Source organism: Pan troglodytes, chromosome 7, assembly GCF_028858775.2.
Source record: "Pan troglodytes isolate AG18354 chromosome 7, NHGRI_mPanTro3-v2.0_pri, whole genome shotgun sequence".
Lineage (NCBI taxonomy): Eukaryota > Metazoa > Chordata > Mammalia > Primates > Hominidae > Pan > Pan troglodytes.
Window position 1 is genome coordinate 44,259,314 of NC_072405.2, and position 25,330 is coordinate 44,284,643.

Here is a 25,330-nt window from a genome sequence, read left to right on the forward strand (position 1 = left end):
CTACCTTCCTCATTCCTCAGGCCAGAATCTCTGGAGACATCCTTGACTCCTCTTTTTCTCTCAAGCTCCAAATCCAAGTCATTTGTAATCCTTTGGGGTCTAACTTCAAAAGAATTCCAGAATCCTGTCACTTCTCACTATCTCCTCTGCTAAAAATCAGCTTGACATAGTTGACATTTATAGAATACTTCATCAAATAACAGAAAAGTACACATGCTTTTCAATTGCTCCTGGAACATTTACCAAGATAGGCCATAGGCAGAGACATAAAACATATCCCAACCCCTATTATCTCTTTTCTGGTGTGATAGATAGCTGCCATTTGCCCCTCCTTAGCCACTCACTGCCCACCATACATTTTATCTTGTGTCCTGGAGGCAAACTGGTGTGAGCTACCTCAGGGGTCAAAAAAAATTCTGTAGAGGGCTAGATAGTAAATATTTAAGGCTTTTCTGATCAAATGGTCTCTATTGTAGCAATTCAATTCCACAGTTATGGTGTAAAAGCAGCTGTAGATAAGAAAATTAAGAGCAAGAGTGTATTCCAATAAAGCTCCCTGTACTGAATCAGGCAGTAGGTCACATACCTACAGTTAGATGACATCAAGGATTTTGCATTCTATTGGGATTCCACTGGTTTGGTCAATAGGGTATATTAGCAAGATATGAAAGGAGGAGAGAAGAGAATGTTGGTGTGTTTATTCCACAGGCACCTGCAGGGTTCCTGCAGCTGTTACTGAAACACCAGGGATTTGATGTAGGTCCTGCTGCTCTCTGCACAGAAATGCAATCACCGAGACAATGAGTATTGCCAGGAAAGAAGGCTTTAATCAGGTGCTGCACCTGAGGAAATGGGAGATCAGTCTAAATCCATCTCCCTGACTGACTACAATTAGGGGTTAATATAGCAGGGAATAAACGTAACTTGCAGGAAAACAGGAAGTAGGGAGGGGTAGTGAAGAGGAGTTGGTTAACAGGAAGCAGGTGGTTGGTTAGGCAGTCACAGTGGGCGAGGGGTCTAAGATCTCATTGTCCAGACACAAGAGATCTGATAAGTTTCAATTTCTTTCCTTAATACTATCTGGGAGGCTTGATGGTTGGTTTCCTGAGAAAGGAACTCAAATAAGACAAGTGTAACTTCCTCAAGTTGCAAGATTGCGAGGGCTAATTTCTATCTTTATTTAAAAGAGACCATACACATCAGTTCTCTGGGACAATTGGGCAGGTATCACAGCCTGGTTGTACCACACCTCAACCAAAGTTCTCAGTTCTCATCAGGGGGCCCTCTCCACCCAGCACTCTCTGTCACTGATTCCTTCTTGCTCATTCATTCAGGCCTAAAGGTGGTTATAGTACCTGCTCTGTTCCACTGGTTTCCTGATGTCCTGGCCACAGCTTTATAGTGTAATAGCCCCTTTACTAAACTGTTCTTTAGATTACCCAGTGCAGTGTACCAGTGCTGCTTCTGGGATGCTGACTAATACACGTACAATAGTCCTAAACCTACTCTCCCTCTCTCACCCAGTCTGTGTATGTGTGTATTTATTGATATGTCATAGTTGTACAAATTTTGGAGGTAATGTGATATTTTAAAGTATACAGTGTATAATGATCAAATCCAGGTAACTGGGTTACCCATCCCTCAAACATTTATCTTCTTCTAATTTTTATTTTTCGAGACAGTCTCGCTTTATTGCCCTGGCCGGAGCGCAGTGATGCTATCTCAGCTCACTGCAACCTCCGCCTTCTGGGTTCAAGCAATTCTCCTGCCTCAGCCTCCCAAGTAGCTGGGACTACAGGCACACACCACCACGTCCAGCTAATTTTTGCATATTTAGTAGCAACAGGGTTTCACTATATTGGGCAGGCTGGTCCTGAACTCCTGACCTCAAGTGATCTGCCCACCTCAGCCTCCCCAAATGCTGGGGTTATAGGTGTGAACCACCATGCCCAGCCTGTGTTGGCATGACTCTACCTTTAACAGAGAGAATGATCCTGCTAAACCCAGTAACTTCAGGTCATGTCCTTCATCTGCTCTATACTTCAGTGGCCCCTCAGTTTCCCTCAAAGCAAATGGCAAAGTTCTGACATGGCCTGGAAGTGAGGCAAGAGAATAGAGTCTAGAGGCAGAGAACTTAAGGACAATTCATATTGATTGCCTAAAGCTGAATCAAAGGAAAACACCAAGGTCTGTGGTTAGGGAATCTGAGGCCAGTTTGTGATAATTTCCTAAAGTTAAAAGGAAACCACCTGGGTCTGGGGGCAGGGACCTTAAAGCCAATTAACACAAACTTCCTAAAGCTAAACCAAAAGGAAAAACCCCATCTCCCCACACCGAGAAACAAAGGATCCAAGGCTACTCTCCCTACCACCCTCCCGCTTCCACCACGTCTCAAATGGAAGGAAGAGTGCCTTGGATTGGCCTTGGGCCAAGCACGGGCCATCCCTTCATCTGCAGATGGCACCAATTCGTCTCAGCCTTTAATTAGCCACAGAGCAAATCCTTCATCCCTGGTAAGGGGGTAGCCTATAGGGACCTCAAAAGGAGTACTTAGAAGCCAGAAAACATTGTAACAGGGCCTTTGAGCCACTTGCTGGGGCCCACTGCCACCCTGCGGAGTGCTTTCTTGCTTTAATAAATCCCTGCTTTCTCTGCTTCCTTCCTGTGTTTCATTCCTGTGTTGTTTGTGCATTTTCTTTAATTCTTCGTTCAAAATGCCAAGGACCTGGACAGCTCACGCTCAGGGCCTTCCTTCCGGTAACAGGAGGGCTCTGCACTTTCTGCCCCCTACAGCCCAGTGTATCTGCATTTCTTTTCTTGATTCTCGATTCTCCCCTCATGCCATCCCTGAGTCATGGGAGTGCCTGGGGCTTGTTCCTGCCTCGGGGGCCTGGCACTGGCTGTTCTTCCTGCTGGACAGGGTCTTTCAATAATCATAGGGCTTCCTCACACCACTTTGCTTCTTCCCTCAACTTGGCCCAAAACTCAATGAGTCCTCCTCTGGCTGCCCCATTTAACATTTTTTATTTTTTAATTTTTTTTATTTCCATAGCTTTTTGGGGAGCAGGTAGTATTTGGTTACATAGGTTCTTTAGTGGTGATTTGCGAGATTTTGGTGTACCCATTACCCCAGCAGTATATGCTGCACTCAATTTGTAGTCTTTTATCCCTCACCCCCTTCCCAACCTTCCCCCGACCCCTGAGTCCCCAAAGTCCATTGTATCATCCTTATGCTTTTGCAACCTCATAGTTTAGCTCCCACTTATGAGAACATACAATGTTTGGTTTTCCATTCCTGAGTTACTTCACTTAGAACAATCTCCAATCCCATCTACCCTGAGGAAAAGAATTATAGGAAAAAGATACTTGCACACTCATGTTTACAGCAGCACAATTCACAATCACAAAAATGTGGACCCAGCCCAAACGCCCGTCAATCAATGAGTGGATAAAGAGACTATGGTATATATGTATGTGATGGAATAATACTTGGCCATAAAAATGAATGGATTAATGGCATTTGCAGCAACCCATTTAACATTTTATTCCTCACTCCTCTTTCATTTCTAAGCCGACTTTCTTAGCTTAGTTTGTTTGATATAATGCTTACCATATTCTAACAGGCTATATAATTTACTTCCTGCTTTTTGTCTCTTTCCCTACTACACGTTACGCTTCACTAGGGCAGGGATTTTCGTCTCATTTGTACATTGATGAACTTTCAGTATCCGATCCCTATGACAGCATAGGCACCCAGTACATGCTTACTGAATGAATACTGGTTATTTATGAAAAGTGCTAGACTTCGAACTGGGAAACCTGGTCTGAAATTAAGGTTCTGCTTCATGTTTTACATCATTCCTTTCTTCCCTCCTATGTGGTTCCCTTTCTTCCTCCAATAGCCCTTGAAATAAGTGATTTTATAATTGCACAGGGAAATTAATAGAAATCTACATTTTTTAAAAAAGTTATTTTCACCTTTTCAAACTCTCAAACTGATGTCAATATTCAGTATTCCTTTCCAACGATTGTTCGTATGCAAATACAATCTTATAAACATAACAAGGGTACTCTTTGTATTTTACTTGTGGCTTATTTTTTCCACAATGAAAATGGCTTTTCTCCCTGATTACACATACACGTTTATTGTAAAACAACTGAATGGTGAATAACATAAGAAAAAGAAAATAAGCAATATTAAAATCTTACCACCTGAAATACCACCATTAGCATTTTGATTATCATCTGTATTTGCTTCCCATTAGGCATCTGTATTTGTATATATGTCTATTTTTTTAAAAAACAGAAAAAGGACTGTAAAATAAATTCTATTTATGATAGGCCATTGGATCTATTTAAAAAATACGTATGAATACAGCTTTTCTAAACAAGATACTAACCTGGTATATGACATTTTATTGATAATTTTCTCTAGTTTGCTTTATTTTTAGGTTGAGATTCCAATATTTGTATTTACCTAAAGGAAGCAGTTTGTGTAATCGCTTTCAAACTTGAATATCATCTATGGACCATTTTACAGTAAAAATAAAATTATTCTAAATCCTGAGCACTGATTGTAGTTATTTTGTTGGAATATTACTTAATGTATATTAACAAGTAACTCAACATATTTTTTTGTTTATAGCTCTTATGTAAACTCAAAGTTTGTAAATTAAATATAAAAGCAACACTGCAAAAATCAATAAGATTCAAATTAATATCATTAACATAATATAATGCATGATACTATTTTGATAAAACTAAATTTATAATGTTTAGTTTAATGATTAAATGAAATAGTCTCAACTTTGGTCCTATATTTAATCTCTCTCAGTATTTTTGCTTAATAATACAGAAAATGTGTATTTGTAATTGTGTTTTACCAATTAAAATTAGTACCTTTAAGGCATTGTCAGCTAGTTCAAGTCAGTCAAACCACATGCTTAATCAAAACTTACACCAATCAATTCATGTTTACAAATTTTAATGAAGTTTCATTCTATAAAATTGTCTCATTCAATTAAAGATACTAGTAATCTTAGCATTGTGGCATTATTAAGGTCTACTTTCAAATGGTCAGTTTTTACCAGGATTATGAATAGAAATAATTGGCATTTCATTTTTACCATTACCTTACTGCCACTTCACCAGCATGCACAGAGATGGGCATCTTTGCAGGATATCGCCTGGCAATCTGCCAAAGGCCCTGGCAACTCTGGTGCAGCTTTAGTTGTATGATATTGCAGGACATGGGATGGCTCCACTTCTTACTCCTTTCCCCTATTTAAAGCAAAGTAAAACACGGGTTTGTCAGGTGTCCTATGACATTATTTGGTTATGACTCAGAAGGAATCTGCTCATAAACATAAACTTGGACTTTCAAGTTACATAGTTATGACATGGTTACATTTCATTATAAGTTGGCCACAGTGCTGATGAAGGTGCTTATCTTTTACATGTAGATTACTGCTGTAACTAAGCACATGATCTAACTTTGCTGGAGACCTCACTGGGTTGAGGGAATGGGAGTTCTGTGTCCCAGATAGGAAAACACAGACATGATGGGTTTTAGAATCTAGATAGTCTTGAGCTTAAATGGTAGTTTTGCAACTTGATAAGCTATGCAAACTTGTGCAGTTTACTTAACCTTTCTGAACCTCATTTTTCTTATTTGTAAAATGATTATTATCCTCATGGCTCTCATGCGAAGATCAACATTGCAGAGTTGTGGGGAGGACTTAAGGAGTTAATCCATGCCAAGTGTCTGGACAGTTCCAAGTGTTACCTTTCAGTTCTAATATAAATAGTACAGCTAGTGGAGCCTCTAGCCCCAGGGAAAAAGCCTCAATAGCATCAACAGTTCCTTTACTGAGTTCCTAAATCACTCCACAGAGTGGGTGATTATAGACTTAATCACCAGCTAGATATTAAGACCTAATTTTACAACCACAACATTGCATAACTTTTCAGCAAGCAAGAGGATAATCTTTTTGCATATGAACAGTCCCTGATCTAATAGAAGCGTTTTTCTAAGGTTAAGACCCAAACTCAGTCCAGAGACAGCAGGCCAGTTTAATATGCATTCAAATTACGTGCAACACTCTTAAGGAGCAGTGTTCAAGGCAGAGGAGGATATGAGGTAATTAAGAAACTTTTGTGGATGATTAAATGTTCAAACATGCTGTGGACAGCTTTCCATATCTGATGACAGTAAAAAAAGAACTATGGCTGATTGTCATGGCTTCTATTTAAAGAGCAGCTTTTATTTCATTCATAGATATTTATCCAGACCTATTTTTTTCTTCTAAGCACTTCTCTTGAAGAGTAGACGGTAACATTAGAGAAAATCATGCATAGATACATGGACACGAGGCAATATGAGACATGCTGTATTCCTGACATCTGCTAAATGCTGCGGAGGGGTTGAGAGTTCTATCGATGGATTTAAAATAAGCCTTTGCAGATCACGCAGGCTTTTTTTTGCTTTTTTAATTTTTTCACCTGTACACTTTTGGAAGCATCGTGGACTTAGTACTTTCTCAGTTCACTTGCATTTTCTGTAGAGTCAAAAGTTAGATAATTACCTCAAGGTGGAGTCCAGGCTGATTCCCAGGATTTGAAGAAGCAGTGATAAGTTCAAGAGTGCATAGTACCCTGGACCTAACGCTAAGCTAGGAAAGGACCCACTCTCTTTACAGCGTGACAATGGAAAGTTGCTTTTGTCTTCGAATGCACGCTTCCTGAGTCAGTGCAGGAGATGAACTGGTTAAAAAAAAGTGTCTACTTGGTGGTTTAAAAAAAAAAAGTAGAGGAAGAATGAGGAGCTGAATATAAATTGCCAGGGGAGGCTGGAAAGAAAGAACTGACGCTAACTGTGTTATCCATGTAGTAGCGGAGGCCTCTAAGCTTGGCACCAGCTGACAGCAGCGTGCTGTAAGTAGGGATTAGATCCAGTGCCAAAGCAAAGAAATATTCCTTTCTCTCCCCACTGGCGCCCCGGACACCTACTGTCATTACTTCCATTATCTCTTCTTCCATGAGGCCACCTGGCCACCGCCAAGCTTTTCTCAGCTGACACTGTTGATTGTGTTTATTCAAAGTCCTCCGCGTGTATCGCTCTGCATCCGCGTTCCCCCACTGGGCTGTGTAGGTCTGTGGAGCTTTATAAGTTTCCTTTCAACAGCTGGCAGCTACAAATTAACTTTTTGACTTCATTAGACTAATAGGCTGAATTATCCCTAATTTGGAGCACCTGAAGCGCTCCCCGCCACCTCCCTCTCCCGTCTAACCACCTTTTCTTATCCATCAGGAGCTGAGTGGCAGGGAAGCAGCATATGGAGAGTCAGGCAGTCTTTGTCAGAGCCCTGAAGTTTGTTTTTCCATCCCTGCCGAATCACTGAACGGCTCAGACTGTTCCAATCAACACATCCTATCTCTGTGGTCAAGGCTGGTGTGAATGCAAGATGCCACTGCAGTTGCAAGGGCGAAAATGACCAGGGAAACCAATCATTCCTCTGCCTTTGGGGCATGTACCTTCCCTCAATAGGCAATTTCTTTTCTTTCCTTATTTTTTTTTAATCTTTTTTATGTATTTCAATTTTTTTAAAATTTCAGCAGCTTTAGGGGTGCAAGTGGTTACATGGATGAATTGTACAGTGGTGAAGTCTAGGATTTTACTGTGCCCATCACCCAAGTAGCGTACATTGTACCCAATAGGTAAATTTTCATCCCTCATCTCCCTTCCATCCTCCCCCTTCTGAGTCTCCAATGTCTATTATACCACTTCATAGGCCTTTGTGTGCACGTAGCTTAGCTCCCACTTGTAAGTGTGAACTAAGTATCTGGTTTTTTATTTTCCTGAGTTACTTCATTTAGAATAACGGCCTCCAGGTCCATCCAAGTTGCTGCAAAAAACATTATCTCATTCTTTTATATGGCTGAGTAGTACCCCATGATATATATACCACATTTTCCTTATCCACTCATCAGTTGACGGGCAATTAGTTTGACTCCATATCTTTCTTTGCAATTGTGAATTGTGCTGCGATAAACACATGTGTGCTGGTGTCTTTTTGATAGAGTAACTTATTTTTCTTTGGGAAGAGGCCCGGTACTGGGATTGCTGGATCAAATGGTAGATTTTATTCTTTGAGAAATCTCCACCCTGTTTTCTATAGAGGTTGTACTCATCTACATTCCCACCAGCAGTGTCTATGCATCCCCTTTGCACCACATCCATGCCAACATCTATTGTTTTTTGACTTTTTAGTAATGGCCATTCCGGCTGGGGCAAGGTGGTATCATTTTGTGGTTTTAATTTGCCTTTCCCTGATGATTAGAGATGTGGAGCATTTTTTCATATGTTTGTTGGCCATTTGTATGTTTTCTTTTGAGAAATATCTATGCATATCCTTTGCCCACTTTTTAATGGGCTTGTTTTTTTTCTTGCTAATTTGTTTGAGTTCCTTGTAGATTCTGGATATCAGTACTTCGTCAGATGCATAATTTGCAAATATTTTCTCCCATTCTGTGGGTTGTCTCAATAGGCAATTTCCAGCCTAGAAAGTCTAATTCAGGGTTGCCTGTGGCACCGCAAGCTTTGATTTCCTCCAGTATTCCCAGGAGGTTAGACTAAGTGGGACAGCGTTCTCTTTCACCCCTCCTCATTTTCCCAGGAACCAGATGGTTGAAAACTCACTTTGCTCACACAATCAGTAAGAAATGAAAAAAAAAAGTTTTATTTTCTGCCTCAGAATCCCACCTGCATCTACTGATAGGGGCTTCTGGCCCACTCTCTTCCAGCTGGATTTCCTTAAAGCCCCCAAAATAGTTCAACACAGTCTGTAAAGTTGAATAAAGATCTTCCTACTATCCTGTCAGGCTCAAGTACCAATTTTCTTCCCAGAGAGTTTTCCCTAGAGGGCACTGAAGGAAAACCAGCACAAACACAACTCTTAAAATCTCTTGCAGATCCATGATGCTCTGCTCCCTGCAGTTTTAGCTGCTAAAGCTCTTTTCATCATACGGCTCTCCTGGAACCTCCCCTCCGTAAAAGCTTGGCCTGGAGAATGAGGCTGCGGAGACGAGAAAGGCAGATAAACAAGATTTGCTGTAACAAAAAAAGCCAAAACATCCACGACTTAAATCTTATAAGGGGAGTTACACTTCATAAAAGCAATTCAGATGCACTTTGCACATGGAACAGAGTGGAAATAGTTTCCTAGAGATAAAATTGGAGCACAGGAAGTGAACATCCATGCCAGAACCTTAAATTGGATGTTGCTTGATTTTATTCCCCCTAGGTTTTGTTTCCTACAAGCTCTTATTTTACGGTTTATAGTTTAGTCAACCATATGCCCTAATTTTTCTAGAACAACCCTTGTTTATACCTGTTGTCATGACATAATTTTAAATAGAGTCTTCTTCCACTTGCAGAAATACTCCAATTAGGATAACACATTTTATAAGGTCAGCCTGTTTGCTATTAACTCTCAAATCATCATTTGTCCCATCTCCCAACCTAAAGATGATAGGCAGATTGGATCAGTTGCTTTTTGAGAATTTACATTAATATTATAAGAGGAAAATATCATTTTAAGTCTCATTTCCTCTCTATAACCTTTTTCCCTTCACTTGGGGCAAAAAGTGATTGAGAGGCAGTGTGTTGGAAAGAGTGTGAAATCTGAAGTGCTACAGGCTTGGGTTTTAATCCATCGTGATGACATTGACTCTAACTTTGGTCAATTAAGCTCTTCCTTTTCCTCATTGCCTTCATTTGAAAAATGAAGCTAATTATAATTATCCTAAAAGGCAGTTGAAAGAATTATATAAAGATAATGTAGGTCTGGAACCTACCACAGTGGCTAGAAGTGGCAGCTAGAACAGTCAGCAAGAGCTCTAGCAGTAGATACAGCCACCATAGTGGTAATAATCACAGGCAGGTCAACCTCTATAGTAGCAAAGGAAAAAGGCATGAAATTTGGGTCAGAGATCTCTGGTTAAGCTATTGCTCTGCAGCAAAATACACAGGACAAGCAAGCTAATTCCCTCCCTTGACTTTCGTTTAGGCTGTGCCAAAATTGCAATTACAATTGACCCTTGAACAACATGGGTTTGAACTGCATGAGTCCACTGATTCAGATTGTTTTCAACTGAATGTTGATCAAAAATACAATATTCACCGGATGGGAAACCCGAGTATGTGGAGGGCTGGGCAGGGCCAAGCAGGGCTGAGCAGGGCCAACTTTAGGACTTGAGTGTGTGTGGATTTTGGCATACCCATGGAGTCCTGGAACCAATCTTCCAGGTATACTAAGAGATGACTGTAATGTCTTTTAATGGCAAAATAAAATAATACTTATGAAGAACTCAGTAAAGTTTATATGGCCTTAAAGTATCATTTTCTGGATGTTCTATCAATGCTCTTTTGGAGTATTCCTGCACACTGTGAGATCATGTTTGATACTGCAGTCTAAGAGCTGGGAGATACACTCAACTCAGAAATGATGGTCCTGGTCTTGAAAACCCAAGGTCTGCAAGCAGTGAACTGGGAACTGAAGTTAATGAGTGGAGACTTATAGAAGCAAACTGGTTGTCAATGGAAGAAAGAACTCTAACAATCCAAGGTGTTGAAGGTACACTGTCCACTCTGTGTGGCTGACATGATTAATTGCTTACCCAGGAGCCACCTTCTCTCATTTTCTGGTAACAGACCCCTGATTTTTAGGTAGAAAGAGACCCTCCATATCAGTGGAAGCTGGCCCTGCATCCAGGTCCAGGCAATGATTCAATACTTGGTTCAAGCCAAACATGGTGATCCCATTTTTCTGTGCCAGTGATAATCCTAGCAGTGGGATCCTGCTCCCATTTCTGGCCATAAGACATAAATCCTGGTGTGGGAGATGGAGCAGGGGGTGAGGGACATGACTTGGAGATTTAAAAGATGCACTCTGTCTTTCCTTTCATTCCTACTTGCTCCCATTCCTACTTCCTTGACTTCATTGTGGAAGGAGTTTGGCAGCCATATTACAATCACGAGACCAAAAAGCATGAGGATGAGCAGCCAAAATGGTGAAAACAGACCCAGTGATGTTTCTGCACAACTGATCAGCCCAGGAGCATCTGCCACTGGTCCACTTAAGGGAGATAATACATGTACATGTGTCATTTGTTCCACTCTTAGATATACAGTCTATGACTTATGGCAAGAAGCATTCCTAACTGACATATCCTCATAAGCTAGAATTAGATCAATAAATTTCAAAGAGTGCTTAATAGTCTCTTTTTTCTTCTGCATTCCCTTTCAATTGTCTTTGACAATGAGCACTTTGATGGAATATCATGCTTGGGTCATACAAAGAAGAAAATTCATCAGCTGCAGAGAGAACTCTCTCATATTAACAAAAACATATCCCCACTTATTTGTGAAGATAAGTGTAGAAATTAGGTGTAGCAAAAGATGTTGTTCTCTAAAAAGAACGGGATTTTTAGATTCTCAATCAGTGGCTGCATAAAAGCCCGCTGTGATGAAACCATGAAATGCAACTCAGTCAATTGGTCTGAACATTTTGAATTTGTAATTTTGGAGTCAGCTGGCATCCTTTATGTCTCCAGTCCACATAATATGCACATAAAACCAAGAGTTAAAAATAATAAAAATAAGATCTGAAAATCCACACTGGGCTTTCCTGTCGGTTGTGTTTCCATTTTTATGGCGGGATTAATATTTGACACATACCAGCTCATTAAAAAAAAGTAACCTTGGGACACAGTGTCAGGTGGAGATATTTTGTTAAGATGTGCTTGAAATTATGCAGCCATAAAGAGCATTCCCACTAATTATCTTGGCATTCATGTTAGGCTGACCGGTTTGTCACCAAGTTAGGGGTGGCAGAATAGAGAGCTTCCTTCACGCTGTCTCATGCATTGCTTTACTCCATTTTTCTCTCAAACTCATTACTTCATGCTCAAATTTATGCAAAAGAGGGTAATGAGGTAGCCAAAGGTTATGGGGGGAGGGGCAAAGGGCTTTCGGATGATGAAAACATTGGTAACTAGGGAGGCCAGCCTCAGGCTGTCTGAAATTGAAATTTGGGGCTAAATTAATAACTCAACCTGAGCATAAGCAATTTCACAGTAAGACTCCTCAAGGGTTGAAACTACGTAGTTTTACATAAAAGAATCTCTAGATATGACAGGAAAAACAAAGTTCAAGACTGTTCCATTGCAAAGTATCACCTTTTGGGCAAGGCAAATAGAAAGAGGTGTGGTGCACCCATTATTCAAACTTTCCATAGAATATGCTTTCAGATTTTGATCTATAGAATGTGTGTTTCTGTATATAGTCTTAGGGATCAATAGTGATCTTGCACATAATTATATGTGCAAACAAACAGACACCTATTCTACAGTTATCCCCCTCATGACCTGTCCAGAGTCAGTGTCAGCTAGTGTCTTGGAAAAGCTCAGGAGCAGAGCAAGATGCTGACTGGGACCATGACTGTGATTTTCCTTTATTTCTTTGCATTTCAGGGCCAGGAACATTGAGATAATTTCCCAAAGTCTACTTAAAAACACAGTGGACTATTTATTTGTATTTTCAGGGTGGGCATATTTAAGGGAACACTCCCAGAGGGGAAAAAATGTCAAAGAACAACAGCAAATAAGTAAAAACAGATACCTGGGAGAGAGTATAGATTGGTCTCTGAAGACACTAGCCTACAGCTATTCTGTAGACTGAAAGGTTATCACAATCCTTGGCATTAGAGATAGATGAGAATGAAAATAGAAAATACAATCCTCTCTTTCTCCTAAACCATGTTTGCCCTTCCAGTATGCTGTATTTGATTATGTTTCAAATTAGTTATAACCTCTTGATAAGATCAACAGAAGGACACAAAATTGATTAGGAGGATTATAAGGTTGGCATAAGATGGCCAGCTAAAATTCTTTGACCTATATAGTATGGGAAGCCATGGTTAAAACACAATTGATCAGAGGCTACACTGGGGATAGAAGTAATGATCTAGCAATATTTGCAATTTAAAATACTCAAACGTTGGACAAATCAAAGGATTTCTTTGTACAAATGGAAGAAGACAGGATTTAAGTGATCTTTTGAATGTCAGACAGAAGTTGAACTAGAGCTCTGGTCTTGTGATGCACACTGCAGGGGTTTTTCACTACCCAGCATGCTCTCATGAACTGTGAGATGAGACAGATGAAAGAAATGATCTCGAAGCTCTGGTCCAGCTATCTGTTGTCGACTGTGCCATCTCATTATCTGTGAGGGGACATTAATAAGAGCCAACTTTGTCTACTGATAATGCAGAGGTTGTCAGGTGGTCTATGTTCCTTTTAAGCAACAGTTGTTTCATGACTTCCTTTCTTCCAAGAATTTATTCACATCAGTCCAGAAGCAGCCACAAAAAGTGGAAGACCTCTTCCTCTCCCCTAGCACAACCAGGAAGAATAAAGATGTTTTATAAAAAAAAGAGTCTCTTCTGTTTAAGTTGAAAAATAAAGTAGCTTTTAGTTACAGGTTCCTTTTTTCCCACTTCTCCAATAAGTCAGCCAGAAGTGTAAGGGCAGGCATGCTGAGCTTTATTAGCCAAAACTGTCTACAATTTGCCCCCAATTTTCACTCCCAACCTCATTTCTGAAAATTTCCACCACTCAAACCCTAAGTCAAACTGAACTGGATTTTTCTTTTACAAATGCCCATTTTCATTTGCTTCAACCTCTAACAGCATTTCCTTTCTCTACATTTTTTAAACCATAAGGAAATTATCTGGCCTCCAGTTTCTCAGAGAAAGAGAACCACAGGTGCAACCTCAACTTACCACTTCTAAATCACCAAACCCTATACACAGACCCATTTTCTCTTGCTTCTGATTTTTAAAATCTAAGGTCATGTTGTCCGGAGACTATCCTTTTTGCATTTCATGAAATATCATTCCTTGGTTATTTGCTCTTTCAATTGTATCTTAACCTTATCTTCCATATTACTGCTATCAGGATTATAACATGTTCAAATTTCACTCATTATAAAAGCCCATTACTAGTAGACTGGATAAAAAAAATGTGGTACGTATACACCATGGAACACTACACAGCCATAAAAAAGAATGAGATCATTCCTTTGCTGCAACATGGATAGAGCTGGAGGCCAATTTCCATAGCATACTAACTCAGGAATAGAAAACCAAATACTAATGAATACTAGGCTTAGTACCTGAGTGACAAAATAATTTGTACACCAAACCCCCATGACACAGAGTTTACCTGTAAAACAAACCTTCCCATCTACCCCGGAACCTAGAATAAAAGTTATGATAAAAATACACTTCCTCAATCTCATTCTCCTGATAAGTAGGACCTTCTTCTTAAATATAGTTAGTATAGTACTTTTACAATAAGTAGATAATTATGAACTAGTTATTTAATGTTTTTCTTTCCTCTTAATAAAAGTGTTATGGAGCAGGTACTGAGGTTGTTTAACTCACTACTGAATATCTAGTGCCTACCACAGTTTCTGACACATAGTAGGAAGGTGGTCAATAAATTTTTGATCACTGATTAATATGTAAATGAATGAATGAATAAATAAATATATGAATAACGTTCTTTCTTTGGATCTTTGCTCATATTGTTCCTTCCCTGTAATCAGAATCCTCTTTCCTGCCTTATCTTTTTTTAATACAAATCTTACATATTAACTGTTGATATTAAAATAAAATGTACTATGTTGTCCACCTTCTCCCACACCAGAAGAATTCCCTGATGTCTTCAAGGAAAAATAGTTACTCCTTCCTCAGAACCCTTGTTATTAGAATCTTTTGGTAACTTACACTCTAGTAATTTGTGTGCATGACTTTTCTGCAGTGAAATACTGAGTGCTCATTCCAGTACAGGGACGTCATTTTGTCCTCCACAAGAACATGGCATTGCACAGAAAAAAATGCTCAATAAGTTTTGAGCTAATTGATTCATTCATTTGTTCATTCACTCAAGAATACCCACCAAGTATCTACCAAGGCCAGGGCTAGAAATAAAATGGTATATAAGGCATAGTCTCTGTCTTCACAGGGCTTTTCATAGGTGATACAGAAAAAGTAACAGGCAATTATGTTAGTGTGGTAAATATAACTGCAGAACAAGGAGCACCTAAGATAGTCTTGTGTCTATAGGAGGCTTCTCAGAAGAAGGGATACTTGAGTTGAGTTCTAAAAGGTGGGTAGAAATCAGCCTAGGCTAAAGAAGAAGAAATAAAGCATATAAAAAGCTCCAAAAGTGAAGCCATTCCAGAAAGTTAACAAGAATTCTAGCCAGAAATCATTATAACTAAGCACGAATTAGGCTGCACTTTGACCCACTTCCTTGTAACTGGAAGTCACATAACACTAGATACAGAGCACATGCATCTTTATGGTTTCTATAGATAGGATCTCTGACATTAGAATCATAAGGTTTTTGTTTAATAAATGCTTAAGCAGATCCTGGATCCTGAATTCCAGTGAAGCAGGTGACACCAACCAGTTTGACCCTCCCCACCCCCAAAGGAACCAAATCAGCCTGAGAATGCAGGTTCTTCATCTCCCTGTCCCATGACTTTGCCCTGAACTCTTTGACCAATCAACAATCTCCACACTTCAGCCCACTCCAAAATCCTTAAAAACCCTAGGCCCAAATGCCTTGGGGACACGGATTTGATATTTCCTCTCATGTCCTCATTTGGCAGACCTCCAATTAAATCTCTTTCTCTGATGCAACCTGGTGTCTTAGCATGTTGACTTGCCACATGCATCAGGAACAAACCTATTATGGTTAAAAGAACATGGCAAACTCAGGGAACAGAAAGGGTCAAGTATGGTGGGGACTAAATGGACATGTGGAGGAGGAGCCAGAGCTAAATCCTCAAAAGCATTCTAGCTTTATTCAAAAGGAAAGAGGAATCACTAAAGCAGAGAATTATATGACTGTGGGTTGGTGGCATAGAAAGTTCTTCACTGGAAAAATGACAACACAAAAAATGGCCAAAACCAAAAAAAAAAGACAGGGACTTCCATGGGAGAATATGAAAGTTAAACCCTCTCATCTTGGATTTCTCACTCTAGGTATATATTTTCTAGGATTTCACATTCACACTGATAGTAATGTGTATTGTGTATTATGTCCTTTGGTCATTTTTTTTCTGTAAGACTTTAATAGTCTTCTCAGGTTGTTTAAAATTAATGAGGCAAATGTCCTCAATCAAGAAGCAATTTAAGAACATGCTGCTAATTTCAATGAGTTCTGTAAATGAACTAATTTAATACCAGTTGACCTTTTTATTTGGGGAGAATGATTTGTAGCTATATTTTCTTGATTTGTGCCTATAAGCCTTGGAAGTTTGAATGGGCATTTTGAGCCCAGGGGTAAACATTAATTATGGTACAAGGATGGTGTTCTTGTAAGGGCGGCATAGAACATTCCCCTCAGTAAATAAGTGGAGGGTATTTTTTTAACAGGAATGTCTTGACCATGTTTATTAAAACTGAAAGCCGTAGAATAAACAACACTGATATAGTTTGGATGTTTGTCCCCTCCAAATTTCATGTTGAAATATGATCCCCAGAGTTGGAAGTGTTGCCTAGTAGAAGGTGTTTGGGTCATGAGTGTGGATCCCTCACGAATGGGTTGGTGTCCTACCCACTGTAATGAGTGAGTTCTCGTTCTCACTTTATTAGTTACTGCAAGACCTGTTTGTTGAAAAGAGCCTGGAATCTCTCTTGCTCTTTCTCTTGCTATGCGACATGCTATATGACATGTTCCAACTTCACCTTCTGCCATGAGTGGAAGCTTCCTGAGGCCTCACCAGAACCCAAGAAGGTATTGGTGCCCTGCTTCTTATACAGCCTGCAGAACTGTGAGGCAAATAAACCTCTTTTCTTTATAAACGACCTAGTCTCAAGTATTCCTTTACAGCAATGCAGAACGAATGAACACAAACACTATTCTTTTTTTTTTTGACATGGAGTCTCGCATTGTCGCCCAGGCTGGAGTGCAGTGGTGTGATATCGGCTCACTGCAAGCTCCGCCTCCCGGATTCACGCCATTCTCCTGCCTCAGCCTCCCAAGTAGCTGGGACTACAGGCGCCTGCCACCACACCTGGCTAATTTTTTGTTTTTTTAGTAGAGACGGGGTTTCACCATGTTAGCCAGGATGGTCTTGATCTTCTGACCTCGTGGTCCACCCGCCTCAGCCTCCCAAAGTGCTGGGATTACAGGCATGAGCCACCATGTCTGGCCCACAAATGCTATTCTTCTTTGGTGACATAGACCAAGTAGGTGCATGCTAATTAATATTGTGAAATTTTGCTATCCTATTCTTTTTTATTTTTTAAACCTCTTTAGAGGTGAGATTGTACCAATTGTTTTTAAAATTTATTTATTACCAAAAAGGAAAATCTCACTTCCTGAGTAAAACTGATGCATGCTTAATGATATTTTAATGATCTTGCCATTTCTTCTGCCTTTTACCACTTCATCCAGTGAAGAATCAATATTTTGGTAGCATTTTCTTGAACATCAAGCTGTCAATAGGAATGTATCTTTTACTGATGATCTCCTAGGAAGGGTTTTGCTTTAAACCAGCAAATCCACAGGTCTACAAGCAATGAGAACATTTTACAATGCTGTCATATCAATAAAAGGATAAAATATGATTTCTGCCACTGAAGCAGTTTCCATTTAACAGGAAACTATTGTTCTAAGTATGGTTTAGCATTGTTTAATCAAGACTGAATCAGCATGTTTCAAGAGCCTAGTAAACTCAATCTTCTCTGAAAACAGAGGGGAAGGAGAATGGAACTGATAAAATCAGAGGAGGGTAGAATTTCTTTTAGAAGAAGTGAAAAGCACTAACCATAATGGAAATGATTAATAAAATGACTACATATGACTACGTTAAAATTAAGAACTCCTACTAATAAAAAAGACTTCATAAGCAGAACAAAAAGACAAGACACTGAATAGGAAAAGATATTTGCCATATACATGACTGCCATGAGACTTATATCAAGAATAATAACAGAACTCCAACAATCCTGTAGAAACATGGCCAAGAGACTTGAATTAGCATTTTAGGAAAGAGGGAATCCAACGTTAATGAGTATTTGAAAATGAGCTCAAATTCTTTATAATTAAGGAAATGCAAATTATGTAGCATTATACACCCACCAGATATGCAAAAATTAACAAATCAAACAATGCCTTCCTGGGTTCCCTGAACCAAGAAAAACAGGAACTCTTCTACACTGCTGGTAGGAATGAAAACTGTAAAAACCCAGTTGAGAAACACTTTGGCATTAACTAGAAAAGTTGAAGATACATATATATATTCAGTGACTCAGTATTTCCACTCAAAATTGACAAAGTTATGCACATACATTCACTTTAAAGAAAGTTTCACTTTAAAGAATGTAAAAGAGAGTTTTCTTCTTGTTATGTTTTGAATGAAAAAGACACTCTGGAGCAGCTGGAGCAGCCGCAGGGTAATAGAGAATTAGGGAATGAGTAAAGGGAGCCTTTTCTAGAAAGAGAAAGAGAAAGAAGAAAATGAGTTTCTTCTTGAAGAAACTGAAAAATGTTTGGATTTTGAAGCTCTGCAAGCCATATAATTCCATTTATTTTTTATGAGTTATTAACTGGGATAAAGAAGCTTGTTTCTGAAATTATTACATTACTTTTAATGGAAAAAAAATCACAATCATTTTTGCACCAATCTAATAGATGCTGTGGCCTGATAAACCAACATTGTCCAAAATGTGGGAAAGAATAGATGAAGCCACACTCATTCATCTTGGATTTTAATGAAAGAAAAATAACACAGCATTATTTAGTATTTACTATGTTCTATGCTTGGTATAAAACACTTGACATGTAAAAATCTCATGTAATCACCACATAAGATAACCCCAAATATCACACTAAAACTAAACTCTATAAAAGATTATCCCTATTTTACAAAAACTGACACTTAGAAAAAGTAAAGCCTAGGATTACAAGAATTTATGGATGATACAGCTAGAATTCAAATGTAGGCCCCTGGTTTCCAAGTAAAACAGACAGGTCTATGCAGCCTCTCTTCTTTTGAGCTATAGGCCAAAAGCATATGTTAAAGAGAAACTTAGCCACAACCCCTTAAAACCTAGCCCCCTTTCCCTCCCCAAAAAGCAAAAAGATTCCTGTTTGTTGCTTGCCAAAGTAATAGTTCTTAGACATTACCAGCCTTACTCCTCCTTTAAGGCATGATTTTTGCCTGCAGAGAATAAGGAAAATAACAGAGCAGATGGTTCAGTCCTACCACCCCTTTCTCTGATTCCTGCTTTCATTCCATCACCTTCTGTGCTTCTCCAGGTAGAGCAGAAACACAGGAAGAATTCATCATTGTCAAGCTGAGTAGCTTATCTTCGGAAAGTGGGAATATTTACTGAGGTGGAAAGACAGGTCCATGAAGAGTTTCCTGAGCTTAAAGATAGGTATATATAAAGATATATATGTACAAATACATATAATCTTCTTCACTTATGCCTGTGTGTCTGTGACTTTTGGGTTGTTTTCTACCAGGTCTGTTGGCTTCTTCTAGGTCCTACATGCACTTGACATGTTGTATGGTCACAGCAAAGCTTTGATTTGGCCATTGTATTCTCTAGAGTTAGTAACATCTAAAGAACAAAAAGCAAAGGGAAGGCAGAAGAGTATAAGAATCAAAAGTATAAGGTGTGTTTTATTCTGGGATCTTAACATCCTTTGCTTGGGGGCTGAGATTGATCTTTCTTTGAAAGGTTATTTCACAAAGAAGATAAGAAATGACATATTGGTGTCTTTATTATTTTTATACCCATGTTTTCATCATGTTTTCCAATCTTTACTTAGGTTTACAGGGTTCAAGTAATTCTTATACCTCCAAATGCTATCCTTGTTATCCTTTCACTGACGTTTTCTAGCCACAAACTTAATTTCTATGTGTCTCATTGATCTCCATTATTAAGTAGAAAGAGTAATATTCATTTATCTATTTTCAAAGGAAGTTGTTCCGATTATCAATGTTGTAAGAGAATTACATCAATAAACGAATACGCTGAATTCCTTAGAAAAAGCGTATACAGGTGGTCTCTACTTTCCATAGCTGTAAGTTTGGCTAATGTGCTCATCCAAAAATGCTTACAACACACTTGTAGCTAGTATTTTTTGCAACATTCTGAATATTCATCACTGTTTCTTAAGGTGGGGAAGTGAACACTTGGCTGTGGAAGGCCATCTGGTGTCGGTGGAGGGTAACTACGTGTTTACGTGGAAGTTTAGGAAATGTGTTTCCCCTTCATTCTGCTATCCAGTGTCTGTTTCAAAACACTCACTAGACACATCCAGACAGGCTACATGGCAACTCTTCTTTATCTCTGCAGACTGGGGGTGGTTATGGTACATTTTCGGTGGTGCTGTTATTATGTCATGGTATAATTTTATGGTATTATTTTATAGGATTTATACTTCAGAATATGTTTGAAGTATCATTTGACTGTGGATATGCCTGATAAGTTGAGATTTTATAACATATTTCTACAATACGGTATGAAGTTCTGGCTCAGAGGACTCTACTAAGTTGTTCCAGATCTCTACCGCGTCCTCTCGCTCAGCTCTTCGGCTTCACTTCATACCAAGCAGAAATAGCATGACCTCTGACATTAATACAAAGTCCTCCTTCTACCACACTCTTGCCCATGGAACCCCGCCACTCTCATTTTCATGTCACTTGAGACATAGGCCCATCTTGATGACTCCTTTTGGTGTTAAGGGAAAAAGGAAGGACCATGGGCTCAAAAAAGCCGTATCTAATTCTAGTGATGAAAACATGTAATTAAAGACCCAAATGCAGTAATGTAGAAGGTAAATTACAAGTGACAATATAATGACTATTTTACAGAATTTAATATGTTCAATTCGGTAGGCGTAGAACAGATAAAAGTCTTCCTTTACCCTTGGTGAAAAGTTTTCAAAATAAAAACTCCAGAAATGATAACTGTAGAAGTTATATTCAATTGTTTACAGTGGGAATGAATGGATTAATTCAGTGGCTTTCCATCTCATCTTTGTTCATAAACTCAAAAAGATTCACTCAGTATATATTTTTATAAAGAAGTAATTATAAACCCAAAAGGACTCACTCAGGGTAAATTTTTATAAAGAAGTGACTTATTACTTAAATGTACCTGAAATTAACGTTGTTCTCTTTGACAATTGCTTTCTTTCTCACAGTATAATGGATGATGTTGTCAATGATTCACTCAGTTTTGGGAAATAACTTGTGTCACCTAACCTGTCCTTTTCAGTGCTTTCAGGCTGGAACATACATGGATAATGGAGATGCCTACTGAGAAGACACTGAATATGTGGGCATCTCCCTTTGGTTCTTTGTCTTTCCACTGAGAGACTTTTGAAAATTCTGGCTGGATCAATTTCCTGTGAATAATTTTCAGATGTAGGACAGACAAAATTAGTGGGGATTGAGGGTCTGCCTGTTCCCTTTTAAAATGATCTCATTAAGCCTCTTAATGCCTCAGATTTACCTATGAAGCAGCAGATAAAATGGGAAGCAAAAAAAATGATAAAATATTTTTTTAAAAATCATGGCTACTCTCTAATGGCTTGTGCTGCTAGAAGTAAAGCATTTTGCTATGAAAATGGATGGGAGGCTTTCTGCCTTGCTGGGATGTTAGGAAGTGTAATTCATTAGTGGTTTGAAAAGTGCTTTGAGCTAATGGAATAAAAGGCACTGGAGAAATTTGAACTAATATTATTAAAAATGAAAAATTGCAACAGAGAAACTTATTTCCCCTAGAACACAGACATCAATTTTGAGTCTAATGTTGCCTAAACAACCAGTTTGAGAAGGAAAAATGCCAGTCACTCATGTGGACATTTTGTCTCCACGTTCCCAAATTACCAAATTTGACTGACATTGTTTTCCCACTGAATTTTATAAATTTAGTTCTTCTCTGAGTACTTAGATTCTTGTTCATATTTGGGGTATGACAGATTTAAATCTATACTATGTAGTGTAAATTCTTCAATTACACTATCTTGTGTGTTTCCTCTGTCACTCTATCGTGACCTGCAAGGTCACATGTGTTCTTCTCAACCTCTCCTCATACAACCCTTGAAAATCATATTTGAAATCAATGCATTTCCTCATCATCTTCAGAGGCTGTTTTATTCATTATATTGCCACAGTAATTAAGATGGGACGTTCCGAAGTAAAGGTAATGAATAGAAAGCATTTGCGCAGGTTTCTGAGAATATGAGGTAGATTATTGCTTTGTTCACATTTAGTTTTCCCACAATAATGTTGGACTGGGAATTAATGAACACAATTAGAGCTTTTTGATATGGTAAACCTTTGAAACTATTCATTATTCTGTTAACAGAACCTTGCTAATTTTCTTCTAAATTAATGTTCTCCTGTTGCGATGTAGATTATGTTTTATAATGCAACTCAGTTGGCTTTCTCTTTCCTTTCTTTGCTTGCTGATTTCAGTTTCTTTGTTCAACATGTCATTCAGGTGAGTAATAAACTAGAACGTCTTTCAATAATCTTTTAGGGAAGAAACTATAATTTAACTTAATGATAACTGTTCATCATTGCATCTTCCTTTTAATGCTTCATCCAAATGCAAAGACACAAAAAAATTAGTATATAAAATTAATTAATACATATTTTTAAATAGACTTACTAGGGCAGTTTTGAAATAGTAAAGAAGGTCCTCTTTTTTTCCTTTGAAAATTATGCTTCATGTCCTCTGTCAAGGCTCTTAACGCAACTCGTATTTTGTCATTACTTTGTAATGTAATGTAAAATGCCAACAGCAACCAGAGAAAGTGAGCATTAGAGACTCCAGACATATATTATGTCGATGTTCCTGACCTAATTACCAAACAACTGTACATAGGAAAAGGAAGGAAGCAAAGGTTAAGTATTTGCCTTTCAGTAAGTTTTAAACCTGGATGAGCTATGCTGAGCCTTAATGCAAAAGCAGAATTGGCCCATGCTAATTCACAAATACAAGTGTTAACAACACTATTTCATGACTATTTTATTTTTTGCTCAGCTGTGAAGAGAGAACCTCTTTCTCATTGAAGATCAAAACTGAAGTGAACTCAGGAAATGAATGACGACATAAGCCATCCTCTTTTTTTGCAGGTGGAAAGGGATGCTTTGGAGTTGGCGATTACGCATGGGCCATTTTCTTTCCTTTATTGTTTCTTGTCTCATTTGGTCTTCTTTTCTCTTTCCTTTCCTCTCTACTTTCCTTCCTTCCATCTTTTTTCTTGGGTGGAAAAAAATAAAACACAACAAAATTATCTGCATGGGAATCCATATCAATTCAGGAGGTGAAAACTGCCAAGTTCAAACCTTAAGAAATCTTTGGCAGAATTCCCCCTGCAAACAGCTAAATTTGTGTGTGTGTGTGTGTGTGTGTGTGTGTGTGTGTCCATTTTAGACAGCTTTAGTGTCTCAGGATGGCGTATGCCTAATCCAGTTGGAGTTGGGTCTAATAGAAAGGTTCACAGAAGATTAAGTTTAATGCACTGTAATAGGTAACTGAGCTTTTGCCAGTATGAATTTTATAAATGTGACTCTCAGTAAGGACCAAGAAAACTCGGTTTACAAGCATCTTGAAGTGTTTCCTTATGGACTTATGCATCTTTTCTTTTATGCGGAAATCTCCAAAGAGACCATATGAATGTTGGAAATACCAAGTGAAGAGTCAGAGAAGGCAGCGAGAGAAAGAGACTTTGAAGCCTGGTATTTTGAAACTGTTGTTTCAAGAGGCCGATGGTGAGATTAAATTGAATTGATTTATACAAAAATTGGACATGGAGCATCAAGTAAAATGTCAGATGCAAAGGAAGAATTACAAAATCTGTAAGCGCAATAATTATACAAAAGAATAATAATGGTTTTCACAGCAAGGAGCTAAGTGTGTCTGACTTTAGCTTATTTACCTCTGTGGCAGGGCAGAAATTAAGGGCCAATGAAGGAAGTGTACCACCCTATGTTATATCTGAAAGCCTAAAAAACCTGGTGCTACCAGAACTTTGCTGAGCAAAGAAGCCAACATAAATAATGATAACGTAACCTGAATGCATTTAGAGTTTTACGCTTTTCATAGCATTTTCACTTTTACATTTTAAATTATTATTCTCTATTATTTTGAAACCTGGGTAATGTAGGTCTCCCATTTCTTTCTTCTGTTTTTTTTTTTTCTTTCTTTTTTTTCTTTTTTGAGACCACATCTTGCTCTGTCTCCAGGCTGGAGTGCAATGGTGCAATCTTGGCTCACTGCAACCTCCGCCTTCCGGGTTCAAGCGTTTCTCCTGCCTCAGTCTCCCAAGTAGCTGGGGCTACAGGCATGTGCCACCATGTCCAGCTAATTTTTTGTATTTTTAGCAGAGACATGGTTTCCCTACGTTAGCTAGGATGGTCTTGACCTCCCGACCTCGTGATCTGCCCACCTCGGCCTCCCAAAGTGCTGGGATTACAGGCGTGAGTTACTGTGCCCAGCCAGGTCTCCCATTTCCACAGATGAAAATATTAACGTAGAGAAGAATCACAGAAATAAGTGTAATTTTTTTCCCCCTTGACTAATGCAAATGCGTAACTGTGTAACTCAGCCTGCATTCACTTTCTGTTCAGGAATTTGAACTTTATACCTCAGGCAATGGGGAAACACAGAAGATGTCTGAACAGAGACATATCAGGATCAGAACTGTGTTAGGCAGGGGATACCCAGAATGGTTTGAAGGAGTTGGGCGTGATCCCTGGGAGGAAGAAGAGACTGCACTAGAAAGGGGTACTGGTTGAAAAATAAAGGGTGAGGCCAGGCACTGTGGCTCAAGCCTGTAGTACCAGAGCTTTGGGAGGCTGAGGCAGGAGGATCCCTGGAGGCCAGGAGTTCAAGACCACCCTGGGAAACATAGCAAGACCCCATATCTACAAAGAAATTAAAAAATTAGCTTGGTGTGGTTGTATGTACTTGTAGTCCTAGATACTCAGGATGTTTGGTTGAGCTCAGGAGTTTGAGACCACAGTGAGTTATGATCACACCACTGCACTCCAGCCTGGGCCACAGGCTGTGACTTTATCTCAAAAAAACAAAACAAAACAAAAACAGATGCTTTTGAAAAGACATTGAATGAGAACTCTCCAATGTGCTAGAGATGAGAAGATAGGAAAAACACTTGGGAGAAGGAGGGACATAGATTGGAAATGTGGGCAGAGCTCATTCTG

The 25,330-nt window shown here is 38.9% G+C and overlaps 1 long non-coding RNA gene across 1 annotated transcript in view; it reads left to right on the forward strand.

The window, feature by feature from the left end:
• LOC134810738 (uncharacterized) overlaps positions 1-25,330 on the forward strand; it is a 30,804-nt gene that overhangs the window by 4,713 nt on the left and 761 nt on the right. Inside the window, exon 2 of the long non-coding RNA XR_010159367.1 lies at positions 23,773-23,878. This is a non-coding gene — a long non-coding RNA (uncharacterized LOC134810738). The remainder of the gene's footprint in view (positions 1-23,772; positions 23,879-25,330) is intronic.